Raw genomic sequence first — 13,567 nt, 5'->3', positions numbered from 1 at the left:
AGGTCACATCATCCATGGTGTTTGATGCCTGTTATAAATAGTAGTTTGCCCTTCCAATTTTGGTGGTAGGACGACTTCCTCCTTGCTGCTTCCATGATTAGAATGTTATTTTCTGCCTGATTGTTTGTCTCGTGTTTATCCCTACTTATCTGAGTAGCTGGCTGCTGGAGATGATATGTTCCAGTCTCTTTGTCTCCTTTTGAGGAACTGATGGTACCTGGTTGAGTAATGAAATGACTGCAAGCAAACAACCAAGCTTAGAGAGTGCCAAGAACTCCATAGTTCAGCCCTGAGCTGCCTATATTCTCCTCTATTGGAGTAAGAAATACATTGCCTAAACAAGAAGTTCTTCTTCCTAATGTACTTGATCTTTATCAGGACTTTTTAAAAAATTGCATCATGACATCCTTGTACAATGATATAAACAATCTGCCTTATTTGTGCAAGGATGTCATGAGACACATTATGTCACTTTGCCCTTCCTTGCAGGGCAAATCCATGCATATTTTTATTTATTTTTCCATCTTTCAAATTTATATAGATGCTCACATCACAAAGCAAATGACTCTGGAAGGCAAATAACAAAGTTTAAAAAAACCCAATAATTTATTTATATTTTGTATTTCTTAACCACCCATCTCCCTTGGATAATGCACAAATAACTAGTATTATTAAGACATTAACAATTATAAAAATGCAGTTAACAAAAATAAATAATCGGCAAAGGGATGTCAGTAGCACTGGAGCCACCTTACCAGTTCGCCATTTCCCCGGGGTTCCCAGGCTTGATGAATATTGAGGGACCTTCAGAAAGTCAGGAATGATGGTGCCAACCTAACCTCAAGGGGGAGGATATTCTACAACATGGGCTCCACGGCCAAGGAAACCCTCTGCCTGGGGCCACCAAATATAACTTCCTAAATGTTGGAACCTGCAGCATATTTTCTGTACCAGATCTGATGGGATGGGAAGGTGTAATTGGAGAGAGGAAGTCCACCAAATAAATTGGTCCCATGCCATGTACGGCTTTAAAGTTCAAAAACAGCATATTGAATTAGACCTGGAGACAAACAGGCAACCGATGCAGTTTGCCGGGCAGAAGTGTTCCACCAGGATAAGATAACTTAACTACACTGCTGCATTTTGCACTTGCTGAAATTTCCAGATACGATTCAGAAGCAACCACATGTAGACCACATTGCAGTAATGTAACCAGGAGGTGACGAGGGCATGAGTAACCACGAGTAGAGCCTTCAATCTAAAAATGAGCTCAACTGGCATACAATAGAAAATTGTGCAAAGGCCCTCTTAACCGTGAGTTTTACCTGCTCCTTGAACAGGCGTGAATACAGGAAGACCCTCAGATTGTATCTGTAATCTCATCCAGCACCAAACATGGCATTGTCCCAGAAACTGAGGGGCCAAAAGCCCAAAACCACTCAGTTTCACCAGGGTTCAGTTGACGCCTGTTGTTCCCCATCCAGTCTCTCACACCCTCTAGACCCCAGGGTAAGATGTCCACAGCATCGCTTAGTCATCCCCCAGGAGCAGAGATCTACAATTTGGTATCATCAGCATATTGATGATACCTCACTCATAGCAATGGAGGAACTCACCCAGCAGTCTCATGTAGATGTTAAAAAAGAGAGGAGAAAGCTTCAATCCCTGCAGCACTCTACATAGTAAGGGCTTAGGGTGGGATCTTTCCTCCCCAATCACCACCAATTAGAACAGTGGTTCTCAACCTTTTCAATACCGCGACCCCCAACCGGTCGTAACTTGAGGACTACTCAACTGGTCGTAAGTCGAGGACTACTCAACTGGTGCAACACCGTTTGCAGAATGGGACTTTTGGCGGGCTGAGCAGGGCAGAGACAACCTGGACAATTCCTATTGGCTTTTGAAAGCCAATAGAATTAGACTCTATTCAAGAAAGTCTATTCTATTGGCTTTCAAAAGCCAATAGAGTAAAAGGGAGTAGCACAGCTAAGGAAAAGGGGAAAAAAATGGTGGACTGCATTGTTTGGCGACCCCCGTGAAATGGTCATTCGACCCCAAATGGGGTCCCGACCCACAGGTTGAGAACCACTGAATTAGAATCAATCCTGGAGAAATACAACACTGTGCCATCCATCTCCAATCCTCTTAGTTGATCCAGGATACTCTGGTTGATGGTCTTGAAAGCTGCCAAAAGATCAAGCAAAGTATTTGTATTATCTTTTCATCTTTTTTATTATGCTATAAGCCACCCAGAATTACTATAACAGTGAGATTGGCATCATATTAATGTAATAAATAAATAAACGCAAGGATGGACACAGAATTCCATCCTGCCTATGCCAGAGATCATCCAAAAGCATGACCAATGCAATTTCTGTCCCATACCCAGTTCTGAATCCTGACTGAAAAGGGTTCCAGATTCATCCAAAACCTTCTGGAACTGCGGTAACACCCTCTTCTCAATCACCTTTCCCCAAAAGGGAAAGTTGGATACTGGATGATAGTTATCCAGTATCACAGGGTCTGGTGATGGCTTCTTGGGGGGAGTGTGTACCAAGTACTCCTTAAGAGGAAGAACCCACTTCTTTAAGTATTTATCATCACCAAAGCACACTAACACACCGTCTCCCTGGCTCCTTTAATAAGCCAGGAGGGGCATGGATCTAAAGAACGGTTCTCCAAACTTGGCAATTTTAAGACTTCAACTTCCAGAATTCCTTAGCTAGCTATGCTAACTAAAGAATTTTGGGAGTTGAAGTCCACAAGTCTTAAAGTTGCCAAGTATGGAGATCCCTGATCTAAATAGGTGGCTGAGCTCACAGTCCTAAGGAGCCTGTCCCATTTCATCAGGCCAAACAGGTTCAAACTGTTCCAAGAAAACCAGACAAAACTTAGTCCAGGCATCTCCCTGGAATTACAGTAAGACCATTATCCAATTGTGTGTGAATTCAAGCATTTCTGGCATATACTGAGCAAATTCTTGTGCATGGACTTGCAAAGGATCCTTCAAGCCATCTTTACTCAAGAGATGTGTCACCAGAAACAGGACTGCAGGAGGTCTCTCTGCAGATGCATTAAGGTCAGAGAAGTATTTAGTGCCTGCTGATGTACATGTCTTTGAAAAACCTCTTTGAGATCCCATAATCTACCATTCATCCAATCTTCCTTAAAATATCTTCTACTAGCAGGATTAAATAGGATGCTGTCATGCTGTAAAGTGAAACAGGAACCTCCAGGACTGCATTTAGTTGCAGCAGTGCTTTTGACCCCACATAGTTTCCCATGAATAATGGGCAGCATCCTAATGGATTAGATCACCTTTCATTAAATGGTCTTTTGTCATTGGCTATAGCCATTCAGCGCAACCACTTGGAAGCAGAAAAATCCCCGGAGGCAGCCATTTTATGAGTTCCCATTTTATCTCAGAAGATTAGAGACCTCCAAAAGTTGCCTAATTTTGCTTTGTATCTTTAAGACCACCTCCTTAAATCTTCTGCACTGGTACATTATATTGTATTATATCGAGGGCATGAATACAGTAAGGTAGTATAGTAAAGGTAATCCTCAACTTACAACAGTTCATTTAGTGACTGTTCAAAATTACAATGGCACTGAAAAAAGTGACTTATGACCATGTTTCACTTATGACCAATGCAGCATCCCCATGGTCATGTGATTTACATTTGGATGCTTGACAACTGACTCACATTTGTAACATTTGTTGTAGTGTCCTGGAGTCATGTGATCCCCTTTTGCGACCTTTTGACAAGCAAAGTCAATGGGGAAACCAGACTCACTTAACAAGCATGTTATTAAATTAAGAACTGCAGTGATCCACTTAACAAATGTGGCCAGAAAAGGCTTAAAATGGGCCAAAACTCGCTTAACCCATTTCTCACTTAGTAACATAATTTTGGGCTCAATTGTGATGGTAAGTTGAGGACTACCTGTGTAGGAATTTCAAAGGAAACGTTGTTGGAAATCCAGCCCTAGAAGATACTCAGGCAGAGACTGGAGTACAAAGGTGACATCATCCGAGATTTTCCCGCTCTCTTCTAGGGGTCCAATAGGGTGGGCGAGCAGGCTGCCGTTCCAAGCACGTGCAAAAAAAGAGTTTTAGTTTTATCGTGGTTTCAATATTTTCAACATTTGTATTATTCGACAAAAGCATTTGACGAACGGCTGTAGAGACTTTATATAATTCTATATTCCCTCAGCTCTTTGCCCCTTTCCATTTTTAAACGCACGTGGATGAACGTATATTTTATTTTCTAGACGCAGAGCGGTAGCGAGGGAGGTGGGAGACTTTACGCGGGCCATTATCGGGGATTCCCTTTCTACTCGGTGGACTTTCAGGCCTGCGTTTTAGCACGTTGTTTCCCTCGACAATTTGCCCGACAAAGTTACACGCGATGGTGTGGGGGACAAGCGGGAGATGCTTTAGACCCGCGCCACTGGCTGGAAAGGGGGCCAAGCAGACCCTGGACTCCGTCCACCATTTGAAAGATCAAGTGCTTCCCTCCCTCAGGTGAGCTCTGTTCTCTCTGGGTGCCCGGCTAACGCGGTCCACCCCCCTTCCCTCCTCCCCGGATTTTTCTTTTAGCAGTGGCAGAATTGGGGGCGCGCTTTTCCCTTGCTCCGCACACTTTGCGATCCTCCCGGTGGAAAAACCGGTGGGCTTGGAGAGGAGTTAGGCTACATCGGGACTCCCAGCCGCGGACCGTGTGTCCTTCGCAGCTTGGGAAGCGATCGGGAGCTGCGACTTGTTGCTTCTGCGCGACTCTTGAAGACGCGGCTCCTCTTGCAAAAGCAGATGCGCCCTTGCCGGGAAAGCTTCTTTGCTTTCCTTTCCAAATCCCCTCCCCCGATGTATTTGTGGTCGGTATTTGGCGACCGAGCCCAGTGGCTTTCCCTGCTTCCGAGGAAGGGGAGAAGCACGAGGAGGGCAGGTGAAAAGGCCGGCGCTTTGTTGTGCGCTGGATGCTCTGGCTTCCACCCCTCCCTGCCTGTGCAACAGGTAGCGATGTCAGAAGCCGGGAAAAGCTGCGCGCCGAGTCCCGGCCGCGGCGACGCTTTTGTTCTCCTCGCCTGGATGCGCTTCCAAAAGTGAAAGGAAAGAGGCTTCACCCAAAACTTGCTTCCCGTCCCCCCCCTCCCTTTCTCCCTCCTCCCAGCGCGCCGCTTGAGTAGCCCTTCCACTTCCCCGGCTCCCATCCCGGGTTCTTGAAAGCCCCGGTTTTCGTCCTTGGGAACGGTGAGAGGACTCCCGCGCCCACCCGGCCGAATTGCGAGAGGAGGTCGTTCTCCGCGCCTGTCAAGGGGGATCCAAACAAAGAGGTGCATTTGCCGGAAACAACGATCGGAGGGATTCTCCTCGCCTCCTCCGCCTCCATTAAGATTGTTTTTCTGGGAGGCTCACTTAGAGGGAAGTTTTGAACTGGAAGCCAGGGATGAGGCGTCCCTTTCTCTCTCTCGGTGTATATTTCTGTTATCTTATCTCGGGATCCAGACCTTTCGAAGGAGAAGGGGCGGCTGAAGTTGGTGAGTTGCTGTTGGACCCAAGGGTTGGGGGAAGAGAGATGGGAGGGAAAAGGGGAGAAACCTGCTGCTCGCTCGTTCTTTGTCTGATCGGGGAGCCTGAACAAAAGAGGAAACTCGGATGAACTCTTCATCTCCCTGTCTGCCTTATCTGGTCTTTCAAGAGGGTATTCCTTTCACTTCTTGAACTTTCCCAAAGACTTGCAAACTTTTCCAACAATTACTTCAAAGGATCTTGATTTTTTATTTTTTCCCCCTTGCAGCTTAGAGGAAAAGGAAGGTGAGCTGTTGATGTAAGTTTCTCTCTTCTTCCTTTGTAATTTAACTGAAAGTTTTACGTGGAAGGGGTAGTCTGATTTTCTGGAAGGGGCAAGCGCAGCATCGCATAAAATCCACTTGGGTTTGATGGCCAGCCCCAGGTCTTATGGGTTGATTTTGCTGATGTCCATTGTGGTCAAGTTGGATCTGCCTATGTAAGGCAGTTTGGGTGTTAGACAGAAGAAAGCATTTGCCTGCTGAGATGCGACTTCTGTAAATGTAGAGTGAAAGAGGGATTCTTGTGAATATGTGGAATAATAATTTTTAAAAAATGCTTAATTGAAGGGAAAATGGATTTGGAAGAAGTGGTCCAGAGTGGATCTATGTGGGTGGAATGCAGGTGGCTGGTAGTTTTTTCCTACAGAGGCAACTTTTGTACAAGAATAGAACCACCAGATAACTCTTTGTTTTGGAACAGAAGGATGCTTTGCATTTGGACCATTTTGTAAGCCCACAAAGGCCATCATTAAGACAGAGATTTTCAGGCAGTTTTGTTCTAGCTTCATGGTGTACTTCTGAAAATTCTGTTTATTTCAGATTTCTGGCATCTTCCCCTTCTGTCCTGGGACTTTTAGTTACTTTCCATTTCTTGTCCTCTGTTCCTCCTTTTGTTTAGCTTTATCCTATTGGTTTTTGGTTTTTTTTTGCAATCACTTTTCTCTGTCCCATTGTTTCTCTTTGTTTCCTGTACTTTATTTCATCATTGTATCCATCTTGTAACTTTTTTTGTCTTATGCATACTGTGGAATCTTGTGAGATTTCAACATTCTATAATACTTTGTGAGTTCTCAGTAGTTTTTGAGCAGATCAAAAACTTACTCTTACTCTTTTCTTTTTATGCTGTGCCTGCACTATAACTTTACCAAATTTATTCTTTTGAAGTGGACTAAGATTTTCCAGTGAAGTTTTCCTTGTCCTCGGGCATTTTTTGAATTACAAGTCCCACAAACAATTTTACAAGGTCACATAAGGAGTTAAAAAAAAATCTGAAAGGGCTGGGTTTGGGGTAGATTGTTATAATGAGGTTTCATTTCACATACCTTATCTTAAAAAAGTTTTGGGGAGAGAGTGTAAAGTTTAAGTTTGCAGCATAAATGTAACATAGACTAGTTTTGTATGTTGCAAGTTGTGTTTTCCTAGTTTATTAAATCATAATGAATTGGACTGAAGCAAGACAAAGCACATATCGTGGTTTATAAGCTAGAATGAAGCATTCATACAAAACACTAAATCAGACCAAATCAATTGCTGTGAACATATGTACTCTAATGTATTGTGGTAGTGGAGGAGCAGACTTTCCTGAACTGATATTTGTTGCGGAATTTCATAACTTTGTAACTGCCAGAGGATCCTGGCTTGTAAGATAGTTCAGTCAAACTATTGGCAACTACTGGTTGGGTTGTATGGTCAGGGTTTGTTAGGGTCATTACCTAAGTTATAAATATACAGTAGTCTTTTGGTTTAGACCTTGGATGCTGCTGTGTATGTCTGCACATCCATAAAACCTGGTTTGCAATATTATTTTTCCAAATTTGCCATATGGATTCAAAGAAGTTCCTGTATTAAGGATCACTATTGGTCCATTAAATTAAATATTTACTTTATAGCAGTGCTTCTCAAATCTTTTCCTTCATTACTCAAAGCTGCTTATCAGAACGCCTTTTTACCCAATGTAGATAAAATAACTTTAAGTCAATTTAAAATGTAACTGTTGTGACTGAATAATAGGTTCATGTGTTGTTACCCCCCAAAAACCATTTTTACCCATTTTGGGTCATTCAGCCAGGTCTGGGAAGTACTGCTTTATATGGTATTTTTTTTCAAGTGAAAAGTAATGATAAATATGCGCAAACAATAGCAGGATGCTTCAGTGATATTGGTGCAAGAAGAGAGACCTGACTTCTTATTTGCTGAACTGTCTCATGCCAGTATTTCATCTCATCCCTGAAATATTGGTTGTGTGTGTGTGTGTGTGTGTGTATTTGGTTCAGTACTTTAATCTGTCTATCTTGGTGATATCTTTCTCTTCAGGAACTTTTCAGATTCTGTTTTCTTACCTTTCAGCTAATTTACTAGGTGTTGAAATCAAGAGCTTTTCTCTGAGAATGGAAGAATCAGGCCTAGAGATTTAGATGGCTGCTTCTGTAATTTGGAGTTTAGAAAGTGTTGTGAATATATACTTGGCCAATGTATAGTTCTGCACATCCTTCCCTTTAGAAGATCCAAGTCATGAGAATGGATTGGCATGATTTTATTTATTTGTATCCTGCCTTTATTATTTTTACAAATAACTCAAGGTAGCAGACATATCCCATACATCTTCCTCCTCCTGTTTTCTTCACAACAAGAATCATGTGAGGTGGGTTCCGCTGAGAGAGATTGACAGGCCTGAAGTCACCCAGCTGGCCTTCATGGCTAAGGCAAGACTTGAACTCACAGTTTCTCCCTTTCTAGTCAGGTGTCTTAACCATTAGACCAGGGGTAGGCAACTTTGGCTCTTTTATGACTCGTGGACTTCAACTCCCAGAATTCCTGAGCCAGCTATGCTGGCTCAGGAATTCTGGGAGTTGAAATCCACGAGTCATAAAAGAGCCAAGGTTGCCTACTCCTGCACTAGACCAAACTGGCTCTCAGTTTGGTATTGATATGATATGTGAACCCAGTCAGTGTAGGGTGTACTTTGCAAAAGATCAAAATTTTATAAAATAAAATGTGTGCAGTTTATCCAAATTAAAGCTCGTTTTAATGATTAAAGCTAAAATTGGAGGATGCGTTCATTCACGCTTTTTATTGGTTGATAATACTGGTTTTAGTGACTTCTTCACTTAACAACCAAAGTTTTAACAACATCAGTTTTAACTCAGTATTGCAACTATATATTAGTAATGTCTTATAAACAATCTTTTAGTAATTTGCAATTAAATATAACTTTTAAAACATTTGGAAGTGAGCTGCCTTCTCCAATCTGGGACCATTTCATGTTTGTTGAGACTGCAGCTCCTTGAAGTCTCAACAGCCATGAAGAGCATCTAAAAGTTGACATTATAATAAATTTGGGTGTGTGTGTGTGTTTACGGTTGGGACATCACCTAATTATTGAATTTAAACTATTTTAATGAGGATGATACTCTAATTATCATAATTTAAGTGAATTATTCTAAACAGATTGAAACAAGGGTTTGCCTCAATATTTTAATCAAGTAAAAATACATTTCCAGAAATAGAAGTCCAAAGTATAACATATGACACCAGTTCTTAAGAAAATAACTCTCAGTTAGTGATGTTTAATTGTCCTATTATTAGTGGTTTTGATTGAGAATGGTGGTTTGTAATCTGAGACAGTTTTACTGTCATTGAACTTAATAGGGCTTAATTCTGAGTGAATTTGCATTGACTAGGCTCTGTATTGACTACAGAGGTAGTCCTTGCTTACTGGCCGCCTTGTTTAATGGCCATTCACAGTGGTGATGAAAAAGTAACTTTATGATCAATCCTTGCATTTAGGACCTTTGCAGGTCTGTAAAGCAAAGGAAAGCTGAAATAAGATTGTAAGCTCAGAAATGGTTTTGCTTAATGACTGAGTTGCTGGTCCCAAATGTAAATTATACCTCTAGCACACATATTCCTGAGTAAGCATATTCAATATAATTAAAAATAAAGTAAGTACATGTCTGTATAATTGACAAGCAATCTAGTAAATCCTTAGTAAATTTCCTTACCATCATGGTTGATGTTATTTTTATAGTATAGGTAATTAATATGTGCTAGTATGTAACCTTGCAAACTTTTATTTTTACTGAACAGATAAGAAAAGTGAATGTCAGTGAAACAGAACATCTACCAAGATGCTATATTTAAATCCCTTATCAAGTTCAGCAAGTTGGATGCTTCATTTTATTAACCTTCAAATGGTGAAATGGAATACAGAACAAAGAAAAGAAGGCATCAGTGCGTGGATTTATAAATTTGGATTTCTGGACATGAATGCTGGTGAAAATTACAGTTTTTGGCTTGGATTATGGAATATCGTCCCAGCACTTTTAAGGTAAATTTGCTTTCAGATAATTGAAAATAATTGTGAATAATGAACTTGTTTTCCTTTACTTATTTTGCATAATTAATACATTTCTCTGACATAAATCTGACACATTTGTCAGGTACTGCTCATAAATATTAATGCTGTGGCTGACTTCATATAGCACCCTAAACCACAATGCACAGTAAAATTTTGATGATGTGAGCCAATTGAGAGGAAAGGGTGCCTGCTAATGCTCAATTGTTATTTACTTTCATTTTTATGTAAATAGCAGAGTTTACATTATGTTAGTTTCTGAGATTTGCATAATGATGTAATTTATATAGTTTATTCATTTATACAAATAACACAAGATGAGAAAAATATGTCAGTTTTCCAGGCTGATTTAAAAACAATGCACTCAGCCATCCAGCTTATATTTGTCACCTTCCTCCTTACACTGTTGGTGAGGTGCGCCAGCTGAAGCAGATGCTGTCCCTTTACAAAGCCTCCATAACTCTATGAACACTCAGGCCTTGTGGAGGAAGATGATGATAAAGGTCAGCTGTAGGTGGCAGAGGTAGGTAGCAGTGGCAGAGGTCAAGCCCTCTGGAACTCAGGAGATTCAGGCAGTTCAAATGTGTATAAAGATTTATTGCAAGCTTACAGCTCTACAAGAATCTGGCCAAGTGACTGTTAAGGGAAATGTGCGGGAGCTAAGAATAGAAAAGAATTCAAGATAGATTGGAGTTAGATCTCTTGCGGGTAGAAAGGGACTTGTAACTTATGATTTGTTTGACCCCCGCCCCCATTGGGCTTAGCCTGGTCATCTCCTACAGCAGATTGTAGGTCGGGCAAAAGAGCAGAGATAGGGAGAGATAGGCAAAGGAGTTGAATTGCACATTGCAGTTGTAAATGTGGGTGGCTGGCCAAGCACACCAATTTTGAGCATGTGACCACGAGGGTGCCGCATCAGCCATAACTTTGAAAACTGATTGTGATTACCATTAATTTAAAAACATGGTAACTCTGAAGGGTCCCTGAACGAACAATTGTTAAGGGAAGACTACCTGTAGTTATTCTTATTCTGCTTGTGAATTATTGATTGCCAAGGTCCGGATAGACTCAGCTTGGGTTATTATTTTATTAAAACAATGTTGAATTTATTTAATCAAATTTATATGGCTGCCCATCTCATACAAGATGAACAACCTTGGGGATGGCTTATTTGCATGGAGAATTCTTGCTTAAGGGTTTAAAATATATAAGCAAATACATTTCTTTCTGGTTCTTTTAATGTATGCTTTTTATTGTTGTAATAGTAATGTGATGGTTTGGTTCATTCTCCAGGGTAATTATGAATTGGAATTGGACAAGTCATGCTTGGGTTGATGTACTAAATTTTTCATGTCTGATTCTTATCTTATGTTTGGCAATCAATCCAGATATGTTACTGATATGAATATTAATAACACATTGATAATAAAAGATTTAGCTCTCATGAAAAAAAAATATTCAAGATATATCTTAAATCTAGGTTCTGGTTTGTGGATTGATTTTTGTCTGCCAGTTTGTATACATACTCAGTATGTAATTGGGGCACAGTAGGAAAACAGTTGCTTTTGATATGCATATGTTCTCCCACAAGATTTGTTGAAGGCTATAAAAGATGTAGGGCAGTTCTTTATACTTTTCTTAAGAAAAGTCCCGAGTAGGACTGTTCTTTTTTTTCCCCCATAGTGGAATAGACACTTGTTTTCTAATTTTTGAAATAATGCTAGATAATGTGGTGGGGCTTCTTCTTTTACCACTGTAACAATGCTTAAATTTAGGGAATCCCATATTGTGAGCAAATGATATTACTCGTATAGCAGGGGTGTCATATTCAATTTCATTGAGGGCCGCATCAGCATTGCGGTTGACCTCGGGGTGTGTGTGTGTGGCCAGGGTGGGTGCGGCCTACTAGGTGGGTGTGAGTGGAGTGGGTGTGGCCTACTGGGTGGGCATGGCCAGCTCTAAATCGTTCGTGTGAAGGGTGCTTGTGGAGGCCTGGGCAGGAGTGGGACAGATCTGAGGGTCTCTGGCAGAAGGGGGTGGGACTGGGGCAAGCGCCAAGGTATGGTCCATTTCTTCATTCCTCACAAAGGGTGACACCTCCCCAGCATGCACCCAGGGGGCAGGGCTGACGCGGCAGGGGCTGGTTCCTCACTGTTTCCAGACAGCCTTGTGGAGCTAAGACTGAATGCGTTTCAGCATAGATGGCCACCACAAAATTGCACATTGACTCTTGGCTGGCCTGGGCCAGGGCCAAGGCAGCACAGGCCATTCCCTCACTGTTTCCAAATGGCTTCGCGGGCCACATGAAACCACTTTGCGGGCCGCATCTGGCCCCCGGGCCTTGTGTTTGACATGTCTGTCCTACAGGAACATGATCTTCTCTTTCAGTTTTCCCCCATGTACATGGGTAACTTTTTAGGTAAATAAACTTTAAGAAGTACGAGGAAGTGGTTATTCAGCTTGCTCCATAGAGCAAACTTGTCTTGCATTCCATTTCTCTTAGCTAGAGTGTCAGGATGGTCAAAACATTTCTTTAATATTATATATGATCAAAGATACTTGACTGTTAATAGTAAAGCAGTCCCTTTAATATGTAAATTAGTTGATAAATGTATCTGTGGTACAAGAATTAAAAGTATGGAAAAGTATTTTAAAGAAGTCAATGAAGACAAAATTGATGATATTTGGAAGATTTTAGATGTTTTAATCTAGGATATAATTCTTATTTAATAGTACTTATAATTTTGAGAAAGGGTATAAGGATGAATATAAACTTCTGGGTTGTTTTGGGTGTGTGCTACTACTGCTTATCTTGTGAACTAATTTCCATCTAAAGAATATACATCTGATTCTGTGGAAAGAGATCATGTATTCAAACAGAATCATTTGAGATGTAATAATCCATAGGATGGCTTCACCATGCACTGATGAACTTATCTATATGTTTGTATTATAAACTTTTAGTTTCAATAGGCCATTATCAAAATTATTTCAGCATTTTGATTTCAGTGTGCCTTTTTGGTATTCTAATGGTGGTGGGCTAATCCTATTATGTCCTAAAGGACATAAGCAGTCCCTGCTTCTCTGGGACTGTGGCTGATGACTATGTCCTGTGTTGGGATTTTGGGGTGAGGGGTTGCTGGTTCTAATGCTATCACTCTGCTGTTGTTAGCTATCAAATCTTGCTCCAAGGGATTTTGAAAGATCCTGTCTTGAATGGGCTTCTGCAGTAGTATTTGCTCATGAATGGGGCCTCAGTCTTTCTGAATGGGAATATCAAATCTGCATTTCTACAGAGCTGGCCTGTTAGTTTCTGTTTGGGGCTATTAAGAAAAACTGGGCCTGCTTTTCTGTCTTTAAGATCCTTTGGGGAAATATAGTATTCTGCTTTTTAAATATTTCCCAAAATAGTTCCTCCTCATTCCCCAAAACATTTCCTCCCACATACCTATGTTGTAAGAAAAGTGTTTCTTAATGGGATTATAAATATGTTTCATTGTTGCAATTGTGAAGCAATTTTAAAGGTTGTTAAGTGGATGGATCCCAGGTAAAGAGCCTGGGTGCTTCTGGGGTCGGTGAGACCTTGAGGGCCCTAGTGCAGGTCATGTGCAAATGTCTCCCTGCTTAGAAGTTGAAAAT

General features: G+C 41.1%; 1 long non-coding RNA gene across 3 annotated transcripts in view; it reads left to right on the top strand.

The window, feature by feature from the left end:
* Nucleotides 1–4,934: 4,934 nt before the first annotated feature.
* LOC120298695 overlaps nucleotides 4,935–13,567 on the top strand; it is a 304,072-nt gene continuing 295,439 nt past the window's right edge. For 2 of the 3 annotated variants that reach the window (XR_005554174.1, XR_005554173.1), the window contains exons 1-2: nucleotides 4,935–5,541; nucleotides 9,661–9,901. This is a non-coding gene — a long non-coding RNA (uncharacterized LOC120298695). Of the gene's footprint in view, nucleotides 5,542–5,664; nucleotides 5,832–9,660; nucleotides 9,902–13,567 lie in introns of those variants that run through there. The other variant, XR_005554175.1, reaches the window with a different exon arrangement.

The sequence above is a fragment of the Crotalus tigris genome, unplaced genomic scaffold, assembly GCF_016545835.1.
Source record: "Crotalus tigris isolate CLP2741 ecotype Arizona unplaced genomic scaffold, ASM1654583v1 scf7180000024119.3904262, whole genome shotgun sequence".
NCBI classification, from domain to species: Eukaryota; Metazoa; Chordata; class Lepidosauria; order Squamata; family Viperidae; genus Crotalus; species Crotalus tigris.
Note: the sequence above shows the minus strand (reverse complement) of the source record. Positions and strands in the feature narration are given on the sequence as shown.